At 34.6% G+C, this 12,381-nt stretch overlaps 1 long non-coding RNA gene across 4 annotated transcripts in view; it reads left to right on the top strand.

Annotated features, from left to right (window-relative positions):
* LOC111720319 overlaps window positions 1-12,381 on the top strand; it is an 83,227-nt gene that overhangs the window by 22,516 nt on the left and 48,330 nt on the right. For all 4 annotated transcript variants that reach the window (XR_004234285.1, XR_004234286.1, XR_004234287.1 and 1 more), the window contains exon 3: window positions 2,901-2,962. This is a non-coding gene — a long non-coding RNA (uncharacterized LOC111720319). The remainder of the gene's footprint in view (window positions 1-2,900; window positions 2,963-12,381) is intronic.

Here is a 12,381-nt window from a genome sequence, read left to right as displayed (position 1 = left end):
GATGGGGATAAAATATAAGAAGCCTGAAAAAGTGGGCAAGGGTTGGGTTTTGAAGTTTTCTATTAAACAGAGGACTTCATCCCTGATTCTGGAGGTGATATGTAGCCACTCGAGCTCCCTATACTTCAAATTCAGGGTGATACAGTCAGAATGATACTTCAGAAAAATAACTTTGTCAGCTGAGCAGAGGATAAATTGAAGTGGGGGGAGACTTAAAGGAGGGAAACAAGTAGATAGCTATTGCAAATATGATTTCCAGTGGAGTCAAGATGGTAGAATAGCAGGAAATATGGAGTCCCTCCAACATAATTCTCCCATAAAGATCTAGGAAACACACAGACTAAGTCATAATCAAGAATTCTAAGAGAAAAAAATTACAGAGATTCATTTCTCCAACCCTGAATATGCAGAGAGATATAAAGAAGGTCTGTGGGACACTGGATATGAAATTTATCTGAGTGCTAACCCACAGAGCATTTTAGTGGATAAGAACTGAAAGAGGACCAAGGTTGTAAAGCAGAGCAAGAAAACACTACAGGTGAATCTAGATCTTGTACAGGATGAGGGAGCAGCTTGTTGTCACAGATCCCGGACAGAGTCATAGTGAAAATGAAGTAAAAATGTGTTTGTTTGTTAGTTTTCGAATTTAAAATTATCTTGAAAATCAATAAAGAAGGATTCGGGAAGAGATTAACAGTTTAGAACAAGAAGTATAGAACCTTATTTAAAAAAAACTCCAAAAATTAGAATAGACCAAATATTCCATGAGACAATAAAAACTACTGAAACAAAACCAAAAGGCTAAAAAAAAAAAAAAAAAAAAAAAAAAGGCAGGGGTTTGTGTATATAAAGATATTTCAGAACAAAAACAATTATCCTGGAAAACAGACTGAAGAGAGATCAGTTAAGAAGCATTGAACAACCTTAAAGACATGACCAAAGAAGAGCTTTGACATCATATTTCAAGAAATCACAAAACTACCCAGATCCCTTAGAATCAGAAGTCAAAGAAAAATACAAAGAATTCATGATGAAAAGCCAAAATGAAAACTTCTAGGAATATAATAACCTAAATCCAGAGCTTCTAAATCAAAGAAAAAATGTCACAAGGAGTCAGAAAAAGAGAATTAAGTACAAAGGAGTCACATTTGGGATCATAGCAATTATAATTATAAAGGGGAAGAGCTAGGAATATGATATTCCTAGTCAGGCTTAAAACCAATAATAATTTATCCAGAAGAAACTGCATTGCCCCCTCACAGAGGGGAAAAAAAGAACTTTTATAAGAAATAGAGAACTTCCAAGTATCCCTGATGGAAAGACCAGAGCTGAGTAGAAACTTGGAAATATAAACATAGGAGTCAAGAAAAACATAAAGTTGACATGAGCAAGCAATCATGAGGGACTAGATAAGGATAAACTGTTTACATTCTAATCTGGGAAGGTGATACGTGTATCTTTAAGATGTCTATCATCATTAGGAATGACTGTCTAATTAAACAATCTAATCTAATTAGATTAACCTGGGAGTGGTTCTGTTATGCTTAAAAGAAGAATGGAAAGGAAGGGAAAAGAGGAACATCCTGAGGGTAAAGGGAAAAGGGATAGGAAGGATGGGGAAAATAATCTCACAGAATTGAGATACACAAATAAAAGTCTATGTAAGGATTGTAGGGGAATGAGCAACATTTTTATCTTAATTGGTCAAAAGTATGGAGTATCAAGATACATTTCACACAGGGAAACAGGAGGTAAAGGGAGAAGGAAAAGGGAGAATTAGAGAGAAGGTAGACTAAGAGAGTGATTAGACAAGCAAAACTAAGTAAGGAGAATGGAATTGAAAGAGGGACTTGGAAAAAAAATGTAAGAATCTGTTATTGTATTCTGAGTGAGGAAAGTAGAAGAGGGACAGGGGAACAGAAGCAGCCTCCATCAAATTTACAGCATTAATGCTGAGCTAATTCCTCTTCATTCCCATCTTTTTCTTTATGAAGAATGGGTATGAAATAAAGAGAAAGAAAAGTATGAAAGGATATGATGGAGATAAATACACAATTAATAATGATAACTATGAATTCAAGTAGGATGAACTCTGAGAAAACAGAAGAGCAAAGGAAAATGCTCGGAATACAACAAAATGTTCTATATAAGAAATACACTTGAAAGAGAAAGATTCACACAGAGTTAAAACAAAAAGTGGGAGTAAAATCAATTATACTTTAGTTGAAGCACATTGGCAAAGGTGACCAAAAAAGGGAAAATGACAAATTTCTAGAGGCTGTGAGAAAAAGTCACATTGTCCAGAGTCACAGAGCTAGAAAATATCGAGTCAGATTTGAGTTCCTAATTTCTGATATCAAGTTCAGCATTCTGTTACACGTACTGTTACTGCTTAGATTTGTGGTTCATTATTATCATTATATTAAATACCCTGGACTCTGGATTACACCATTATAGTAAATAATCTTAGATTTTGTATATTTTGGTAAATGTGTTACAGAGTTTTGGAGGGGAATGATTTGTACCAACTATATCATAATGGTAAATACAGTAATTCTTATTTCTAAAAGCTAAGTCTGACTGACTAACTGATATATCAAAAAAAACAAAAAAACAAAACAAAACAAAAAAAAAAACCATGAGGAAAAGCATATTATTGGGGACTTGAGTACTATAGCATGAGAAAAGATGATCCCCCAATCTGTCAGTCTTTCTTGGGGAACCCAACCTTCCATTTGAGAGTAGGGAGGATAATCCCAGAACAATGCTTATTTAGGCTGCTGACTTTTGGCACCATCATTAAATCTAACAGGTATAGCTGGCCAATTTCTAGCACTCCATCACACAGAATACTCTTTCCTTCCTTCTTACCTGCCATCATCAACTTTTCCCTTTTCTAGGTGGAGGCGGACGAACCCTGTTCACAGATTGTTAGACTTGAGTAAGAAGATGAGACTCACAGGTAGGTCAAAGCACTCTGAATAACTCGTGCTAACAAAGCAAGTTATCTGGAAGTAGAATGGCTAACTTGGGAGGAAGCTGGTTTTTAAAAATTAAATATCAAATAAAGGCTAAATGATCACTTGTTAGGTGTATTATAGAGGGAATTCTTTTTTCATGTATGAGTTTAGTTGGATGGTCAATGAGCCAGTTTAGATACCTAATCTTATAATTCTACGAAGAGCTCCTGTATCAAAGTAATGGATATTATGTCCTTTGAAGATGTTAGAGTTGTAGATAAATGTCAGTTATTATTAATTCCTCTTCCTAAATGACCGCTCTATAAAATATTGAAATAGTTTTTATGAACTCTGCCCCCGTCCAACCACATCGGGAGTATTTTGTTCTGGGCACTGCTGTTTGACACTGATGATCTAGAAAGTGTCCAAGGCATATCCATTAGAGTGGTGAAGGACTTTGAGTCTATGCCATTATGAGGTTGAAGGAATTGGAAATGTTTAGTCTGGAGAAGAGCCCAGAGAGAAGATGTGTACCAGGGAAGAGTAGGTCTCAGACCCATACAACCCCCAAACTCACATTGGGACACTGCAACAAGAATAGGTGATACCTGGCAGCTCAGCAACTCAGTCCCAGGTCATAGATCTAGGATGAAGGGAAAAGGGAGCCCATATGGTCACAGTGTTCCCAGAAATAAGGTTATAGGGAGTGGATAGAGAAAGGAGGCCATTCAGAAACAGCAATAGCAACAGTGGTGTAGCAGACCTCAGGCAGAGAGCAGGATTTCACTTCCAATGTCTAGCTTAGCCTGAAGGGAATAATCAGGGAATCCCAGGAGCCTATAATTCTGCTGCTGGAACCCAATAGAGCTTTCCCGTTGGCTGATGGGGCAGGGTCCAGCAACAGTCAAAGCTTGGACCCAAATTCAGGTCAAGAACTTGTAGAGCTCAGAGTAGCCTGGAGGTGGGGAGTTAGAAAAAGCAATAATTAGACTAACTCTAGATTATTTGGAGAGCACTGAAATTCTAGATTTCTAGAATTTATCTAGAAAATCTAGATAAGATTCTAGATTATTTGAAGAGACTGTTCCTGACATTCTGGAGTAACACAATACTCAATGTTCCCAAGAAAATAGGAACAGAACCAACCCAGACTTTCTCTCTAGAAGTTTTAGAAGAGCCCAACATCAAGTTCAAAGTCAGGAAGTAGATTGAAGGAATAGGCAAGCAAAAAACACCCCCACCATAATGAGGTATCATGTTGGCAGGGATGCTCAAGCACAAACACAGAAGAGAATTATTCCAATTCCAATGCCCTACAGGCATTATCACAGAGAAAAACATAGTATAGAAAAAACTCAGCTAGAATTCTTGGAAGAAATTAAGCAAGGAATTAAAAAGAATTTTTAATGTTTTTATAAAATATATAAAAATGCTTAAAGAAAAAATTGGAAAAGAAATGAGAGCCATGGAAGAAAGAATTGGAAAGAGGATTATTTGCTTGGCACAGGAGAAATAAAACCTTGCCCAAACAACAAACACCTTAAAAATTCAGATGGACCAAAAAGAAGCCAATGACTCCATGAGACAAGAAATTTTAAAGTTTTCTTTAAGAAGCTCAAAAAAGAGAAGAAAACATAAGATATCTCATAGCAAAACCAAGTTGGAATGCAGATTATGGAGAAAAACTTTAAGAATCCTTAAGCTAAACACCATAACCAGAGTTTTAAACCAATTTCAAGAAATGTTAAAACTGTCTAGATCTTTGAGATTCAGTGAATAAAATAGAAATAGAAAGAATTAACTAGTAAATTCCTGAAAAATACACCCAAATGAAAACTCTCAGGAAGTTCCATAGCCAAAATCCAGGGTTTCCAGGTTGAAGAAAAAAATACTATAAAACAACCAGAAAGAAAGGATTCAAATATCAAGAAGTATCAGTAAGGACCACACATAATCAAGCAGCAACCACTATAAAAAAGCAGAAAACTTGAAATATGATATTCCAGAAGGCAAAGGATGCGGGCTCACAGCCAATAACTTACCCAGCAAAATGGAGCATAATACTTTAGAGAGGAAAATGGACTTTTTAATGAAATAGAGAAATTCCAAGCATTCCTGATGAAAAGACCAGAGCTGCAGAGAAACTTTAAAGTACAAACATAGGAATGAAAAGAGACATAAAAAAGTAAATATGAATGAAAAATGATAAAGGACTAGGCGAAAAATAAATTGCTTACATTCAAATATGTGAAATGATACGTGTTTGTCTTCTGAACCCTATCATCATAAAGTTTCATAAAGAGAGTCCAATTAGACAAGGCCCAAGAGTGGTTCTATTATGCCTTGGTGATCTTTTTTTTTAGTCATATTCTATAATTTATACATATATATTTAGACATACATAAATAATTGTTTATATTTATAATATAACTTACAAAGCATATACATACACATATAAATGTATATTAGATATGCATATATTTTATTTATAATATATATTCACATAATATACATATGATGTTTTATATTTATTTTGTGTATTTATGTGTACATATGTGTATATATATGTGTGAATGTATGTATGTATCTATCTATAGAGAGAGGGAAAGAAAGAGAGAGAGAGAGAGCTGGGGAGAGGAGAGAAAAAGAAAGAGACAGAGAGAGAGAGAGACAGACAAAGAGTTTTCTCCTAGTAGAATGTAAAATTCTTGAGCACTGCCTTGATGATCTTAAGAAAAGAATGGAAGGAGAAGACTACACATAATGTATATAAAGAGGAAAAGGGGAGAAATGAATATGGGGAATTAAAGAGTGAAGGAGATTAAGAGAGAGATTAATCCCAAACAAAACAAATGCTAAGTATGTATAAAAAATTTTAATTCCTTTTGAGATATCAAAGAATAGGAATTAGAAGGGGTGCCCACTAACTAGGAGATGGATGAACAAGTTATGAGATATAAACATGATAGAATGTTATTGTACTGAATTCTAATCAGAAAAATGATTAACCAGGACTCCAGAGGTCTAATAATGAAACATACTATCCCCTTCTATTAGAGAGGGAAAGGCTCAGAATGAAGAAAGAGACGAATTTCTTTTAGAGCATGGCCAATGTGGAAATTTGTTATGAATAACTACACGTGTGAGTAACAGGTCTTGTTTTTCATGTGCTCTCAATATGTGTGATGTGTGAGCAGTAAAAAAGCTAATATTTAAAAATTAAAAAATTTATTTTTCTAAAAGTCTATCAGATGGAGTAGGCAGATGGTGCAATGGATAGATCACCAGTCCTGGAATCAGGAGGACCTGAGTTCAACTTCAATTTCAGATCTTACTAGCTGTGTGACTCTAAGGCAGGTCATTTAACCCTGATTGCCTCCCTCCCCTTATGTCCTTCCCTCAGCCAAAAAGGCTATCACATGAAAGAGAGAAGGGAGCCCAAGAGGATAGAATTAGAAAAGATGGAAGTTGCAAAAAAGCTCAGTTAGGCTAGTTAGAGAAGGATACTTCCTAGTAATTAGAATGAACTAAAGTTGTAATGAGCTACATTAGAAATAATGAGTTCTTCCCCTGGGGAAGTCTTTAAGCAGAATCCAAATGACCAGTTGCTGGGTATGTTGTAATGGAGATTATTTTTCAGAGATGATTATGAAGGTTCATTCTAACTCAATATCATCATCTATTTCTCACTCACTATATATAAATGTCTTCCAGGGCTCTGTCTCAGGTCTTCATATTTTTTCACTCCAGGCTCTCTTGTAACCTTATCAGCTCCTAGGAGTACAATTATCGCTTTATGTAGATAATTCACAAGTCTATATGTCCAGCCCTTATCTCTTTCCTTCACTCTAATTCTACATCACCAGCTACCTGCTAGTCTAGATTACTATCTCAAAATATCAAAAATTGCCCTCATTATCTTTCCCCAAAACTCATTCTCCTCATTTCCCTATTTCTGTCAAAAATACCATTATTGAGTATTGATTGCAATCCTAAAATATCAGAAAGATCAGAGAGAGTGTGAACCAAGACAGCAGTGAGCACACCAAATTATACCACCTCAGAGGGCACGAAATATTTCCAAACACCTAGAACTAATAGTGAAAATAGCAGTGTGGAAAAGGCCTGAAACTTAAGCCAGATCCCATTCCCTGCCACACCTGGAATGGAGCCCAAGATTAATATAAAGTTCCAAATCAAGAAATGGACTATATACTAGGTCAGTATCCCAAAGAGATTCTAAAAGAGGAAAAAGGACCTATACGTACAAATATATTTATGGCAGCCCTTTTTGTAGTGGCAAGGAATTGGAAACTGAGTGGATGCCCATCAGTTGGAGAATGGCTAAATAAGTGATAGTATATGAATGTCATGGAATATTATTGTTCTATAAGAAATGATGAGCAGGCTGATTTCAGAAAAGCCTAGAAAGACTTACATGCACTGATGTTGAAGGAAGTGAGCAGAATCAGATCATTATACACAGTAATAGCAACATCATGTGATGATCAACTAACTATGATAGACTCAGCTCTTCTCCATAGTGCAGTGATCAAAGACAATTCTAATAGAATTGGCATGGAAAATGCCAGCTGAATCCAGAGAGAGAACTATGGAAACTGGATGTAGCTCAAAACATAGTATTTAAACATTATGTTGTTGGTGGTTTTTCATGTTTTTTCCCCTTATAATCTGATTTTTCTTATACAACATGACAGATGCAGAAATATGTTTAAGAGTATTATACATATATAACATATCAGATTGCTGTCTTAGGGAAAGGGAGGTAAGGGAGAAAAGGAGAAAAAATTTGGAACGCAAATTTACAAAAATGAATGTGGAAAACTATGTTACATGTATTTGGAAAAATAAAATAATATTGAGAAAAAATAGAATGAAAATTAGCAAATAAACAAAAAAGGGAACCTGCCCATAAAAAGCTATTATGATGATAGGGAGGATCAAGACATAAACTTAAAAGAAGACAACAAAGTCAAAAGAGCTACAAGCAAAGTATTAAAGAAAAATGTCTGCAAGAATTTCTGGAAGAGCTAACTCAAATGAGTGTTAGAGGAAAAATTAGGTAAAGAAATGAGAGCAAAGAAAGAAAACTGTAAAAAGACAATTAACATCTTGGTAAAAGAAGTGCAAAAATATTGAAGAAAATAACATCTTAAAAACCAGAACTGACCAAATGGAAAGAGAGGTACAAAAAAATCACTGATGAAAATAACTCCTTAAACAGCAGAATTGGGGGCAGGTAGGTGGTGCAGTGGATAGAGCACCATCCCTGAAGTCAGGAGGACCTGAGTTCAAACAGATTTGAAGTTTCAGACACTTAACACTTCCCAGCTGTGTGACCCTGGGAAAATCACTTAATCCCAATTGCCCCAGCAAAAAAAAAAAAAAAAAAAAAAAGCAGAATTGGCCAAATTCTCAAAACTCACTAAGAAAATAATTCCTTAAAAATTAGAATTGGACAAATAGAAAATGATGACTTCTTGAGACATTGAGAAATAATCAAAGTCAAAAGAATGAGGAAAAGAAAAAAATGTGAAATATCTTTTTGGAAAAACAACTGACCTAGAAAATATATTGAAGAGAAATGATTTAAGAACTATTGGATTACCTGAAAGTCATGATCAACATAAGAGCCTGGACATCATACTTTAATTAACAAGGGAAACTTCCCAATGTCCTGAATCCAGAGGATAAAATACAGACTGAAAGAATGTACCAATTACCATCAGAAAAAGATCCAAAAAGAAAATTTCCAAATTCCAGAGCTCCCAGATCAAAGAGAAAATATTTCAAGCAGCTAGAAAGAAACAATTCAAATATCATGGAGTCATAGTTAACAATCACAATTTTATTTATCGCAAAAGATTTAGCTGTTTCCATGGTATAAAATCAAAGGGCTTGAGATATGATATTCTTGAGGGCAAAAGAACTAGAATTACACCAAAAATAACCTATTCAGCAAAAGTGAGTTTAATCCTTCAAAGGAAAAATTTGTATTTAATGAAAAAAAGGTCTTTCAAACATTTCTGTAGAGAAAGACATTTTCTTTTTTCTTTTTCTTTGCTGAGACAATTCGGGTTAAGTGACTTGCCCAGGGTCACACAACTAGGACATGTTACATGTCTGAGACCACATTTGAACTCAGGTTCTCCTGACTTCAGGGCAGGTACTCTATCCATTTAACCACCTAGCTGACCCCTGAATAGAACATTTTAACTTTCAAATACAAGACTTGAGAAGCATAAAAAGAAAGACCTGAGAAGATTTATATAAACTCAGGCAAAGTGAAGTGAGCAGAATCAGAACACTGAACCTTAAGAGTGATATTCTAAGGGTAATCAACTGTGAAACTTTTAAGACAATTCCAAAGGGCCCGTGATGAAAAATGTTATTCACCTCTAGAAAGTGAACTGATGAACTTTGAGTGCAGATTGAGGATACCATTTCAAGCTTTCTTTGTTTCTATTGTTTTATTTTGTTTTGTGTTTTCTTTTGCAACTTGACTAACATGTATAATTGTTAGCACATGTATAACTGAAATTAAAGTGTTTGCCTTCTCAAGAAGGGAAGGAGAGAATTTGGAACTCGAAAGTTTTTTAAATGATTGGCAAAAATTCTTTTATATGTAATGGGAAACAGTTGACAAAATGAATAAAAATAATTTTCAAAAAATACTACTGTCTTTCTTAGTCATTCATTTCCTCTCTGACTGCTCTTCTTTGGATTTCTTTAGGACTTGGAATCTCACCATCCTGTAAGATCACATGAGCCTTGGTACTCATACTTTATAAATACTTTCTGTCCCTGAAACCCCTCTGATTGGAGAGTGAAACAAAGAGCATGTAGTTTCAATGACAAAATATAAAGGATCTGACAATAAAACTCCAAAAGTCAGAAAAGTTCATCAGTAATTACATGGGCTCTCTGGGGTATCTGCTGAGCTTCCTGGGTCCTTTTGAAATTATTAGAGCAACAGTATGTCACTAACTCCTTGTGTGAATAGTACTGTTTTCTTATATTCACTTGGAACTGAGTCTAATACATCCAATTAAAAGTTATAGTTTCTTTTGTTTTCATCCCAGTGATTCTTTCCATGCATCTCTTAACTATTTCATTTTATTTAAACTCGTTTATAGTCACATATGGCATAGAGTATTTAATAACAGGTAAGAAAGTAGAAGTTTTATTAACAATCATATATTATCCATTCCGTGCATTCCTCATATCTTGCCCAGGCATTTCTCATCTCCTAGGCATGAGAGTAACCCACAGATTGTTAAATTTGTGTTTATTTCCATTTGGGAGTTGAGCAAAGACAAACTACATGTCTGTCTCCCTGTTATATAAAAAAAGTAAAGCTTCCATGTAGTTTGGTTCCACAATGATAAGGGCAGCATTTGAGTGAAAATAAATGCAAGCAAGATTAGAAGTAACACTGGAATTTGAGGATATTACAGACTACTTATTCAGGAAGAAGAAATATATAAGAAATTTAGTAAACCATATTGGATTTACATATATATTTTTACCATGTTTAATATATATTGGATTCCTTGCCATCTAGGGAAGGGGGTGGAGAGAAGGGGGTGGAATTGGAACACAAGGTTTTGCAAGGATCAGTGGAGAAAAATTATCCTTGGATATGTTTTGAAAATAAAAAGCTTCAATAAAAGTTTCTAAAAATAAGAAATTCAGTAAACCAATTTACAAAAAACTTAGAATAGAGATAAGATACAATGTTGTTAAGTTGCTTCTTTGAAAGATCATTGAGGGGCAACTACATGGCACAGCAGAAAGAGCACAAAACCCTTGAAACCTGAAACAGCACACCCTGCACCCTGGAAGCAGAGCCCTATTTTTTAAAATTAAAGTTTTCTGTTTACAAGACATATGCATGCGTAATTTTTCAGCATTGATTCTTGCAAAACCTTCTGTTCCAACTTTTCCCCTCCTTCCCTGCACCCCCTCCCCTAAATGGCAGGTTGAGCAATACATGTTAAATATGTTAAAGTATATGTTAAATACAATATATGTATACATGTCCATACAGTTATTTTGCTGCACAAGAAAAATCAGACTTAGAAATAAGGTAAAAATAACCTGAGAAGGAAATCAAAAATGCAAGTGGACAAAAACAAAGGGACTGGAAATGCTATTTGTGGTCCACTCATTTCCCATAGTTCTTTCGTTGGGTGTAGCTGGTTCTCTTCATTACTGAACAATTGGAACTGATTTGGTTCATCTCATTGTTGAAGAGGGCCACGTCCATCAGAATTGATCATCATATAGTATTGTCGAAGTATATAATGATCTCCTGATTCTGATCATTTCACTCAGCATCAGTTCTCTCCAGCCTCTCTGAAATCTCTGAAATCATCAGCAGAGTCCTATTTTAACAAAGAGTTGAAAGTCAAGAAATAGGCCAGGAAAATGAACAAACAACTGAAAAATATTCTGACCATATATAAAGTTACTATGGTGACAATGAAGATCAAAGCAAACACTCAGAAGAAGATAACAAATTCAAAGCTCCTCCATCCAAAGCCTCCAAAAATGATTTGAATTTATCTCAGACCATGGAAAGGCTCAAAAACAATTTTTAAAATGAAGTAAGAGAGATAGAAGAAAATTTGGGAAGAGGAATGAAAGTGATATAAGAAATTCATGAAAAATGAGTATGCCTTAAAAGTATAATTGTCAAATGGAAAAGGAGATATAAAAGCTCACTGAAGAAAATTAGAATTGAGCAAACAGCAACTACTGACTTTATGAGAAATCAAGAAACAATAAAACAAAATCAAAAGAATGAAAAAATAGAAGACAATGTGAAATACCTCATTGAAAAAACAACTAACCTGGGAAATAGATTAAGGAGAGATAATTTTAAAATTATTGGACTATTTGAAAGCCATTATCAAAAAAAGAGCCTAGCCATCTTTCAAGAAATTATTATGAAAAACTGTCCTAATATACCAGAACTAGAGGGTAAAGTGCAAATTGAAAGGATTCATTGATCACCACCTGAAACAGATCCCAAAATATTATATTATATTACATTACATTATATTTATATTATAGTCAATTTCAGAACTTCCAGATCAAGGAGAAAACATTGCAGGCAATCAGAAAGAATCAATTTAAATATTGTGGAGCTGCAATCACAGTAACAGAAGATTTAGTAGCTTCTACATAAAAAAAAAAGAGGGTTTGGAATATCACATATTCTGGAGGGCAAAGGAGATAAGATAACGAAACTTTCGAATATAATCTTTCAGGGGAAAACTGAATATTAAATGAAATAGAGAACTTTCAAACATTCTTAATGAAAAGACCAGAATAGAAAAATTGGATTTCCAAATACAAGACTTAAGAGAAGCATAAAAAGAGAAATAGAAAAGAG

This window comes from Sarcophilus harrisii, chromosome 4 (genome assembly GCF_902635505.1).
Source record: "Sarcophilus harrisii chromosome 4, mSarHar1.11, whole genome shotgun sequence".
In the NCBI taxonomy this organism is placed as follows: Eukaryota; Metazoa; Chordata; class Mammalia; order Dasyuromorphia; family Dasyuridae; genus Sarcophilus; species Sarcophilus harrisii.
The sequence above is the reverse complement of the archived record's forward strand: the minus strand, read 5'-3'. Positions and strand labels throughout refer to the sequence as shown.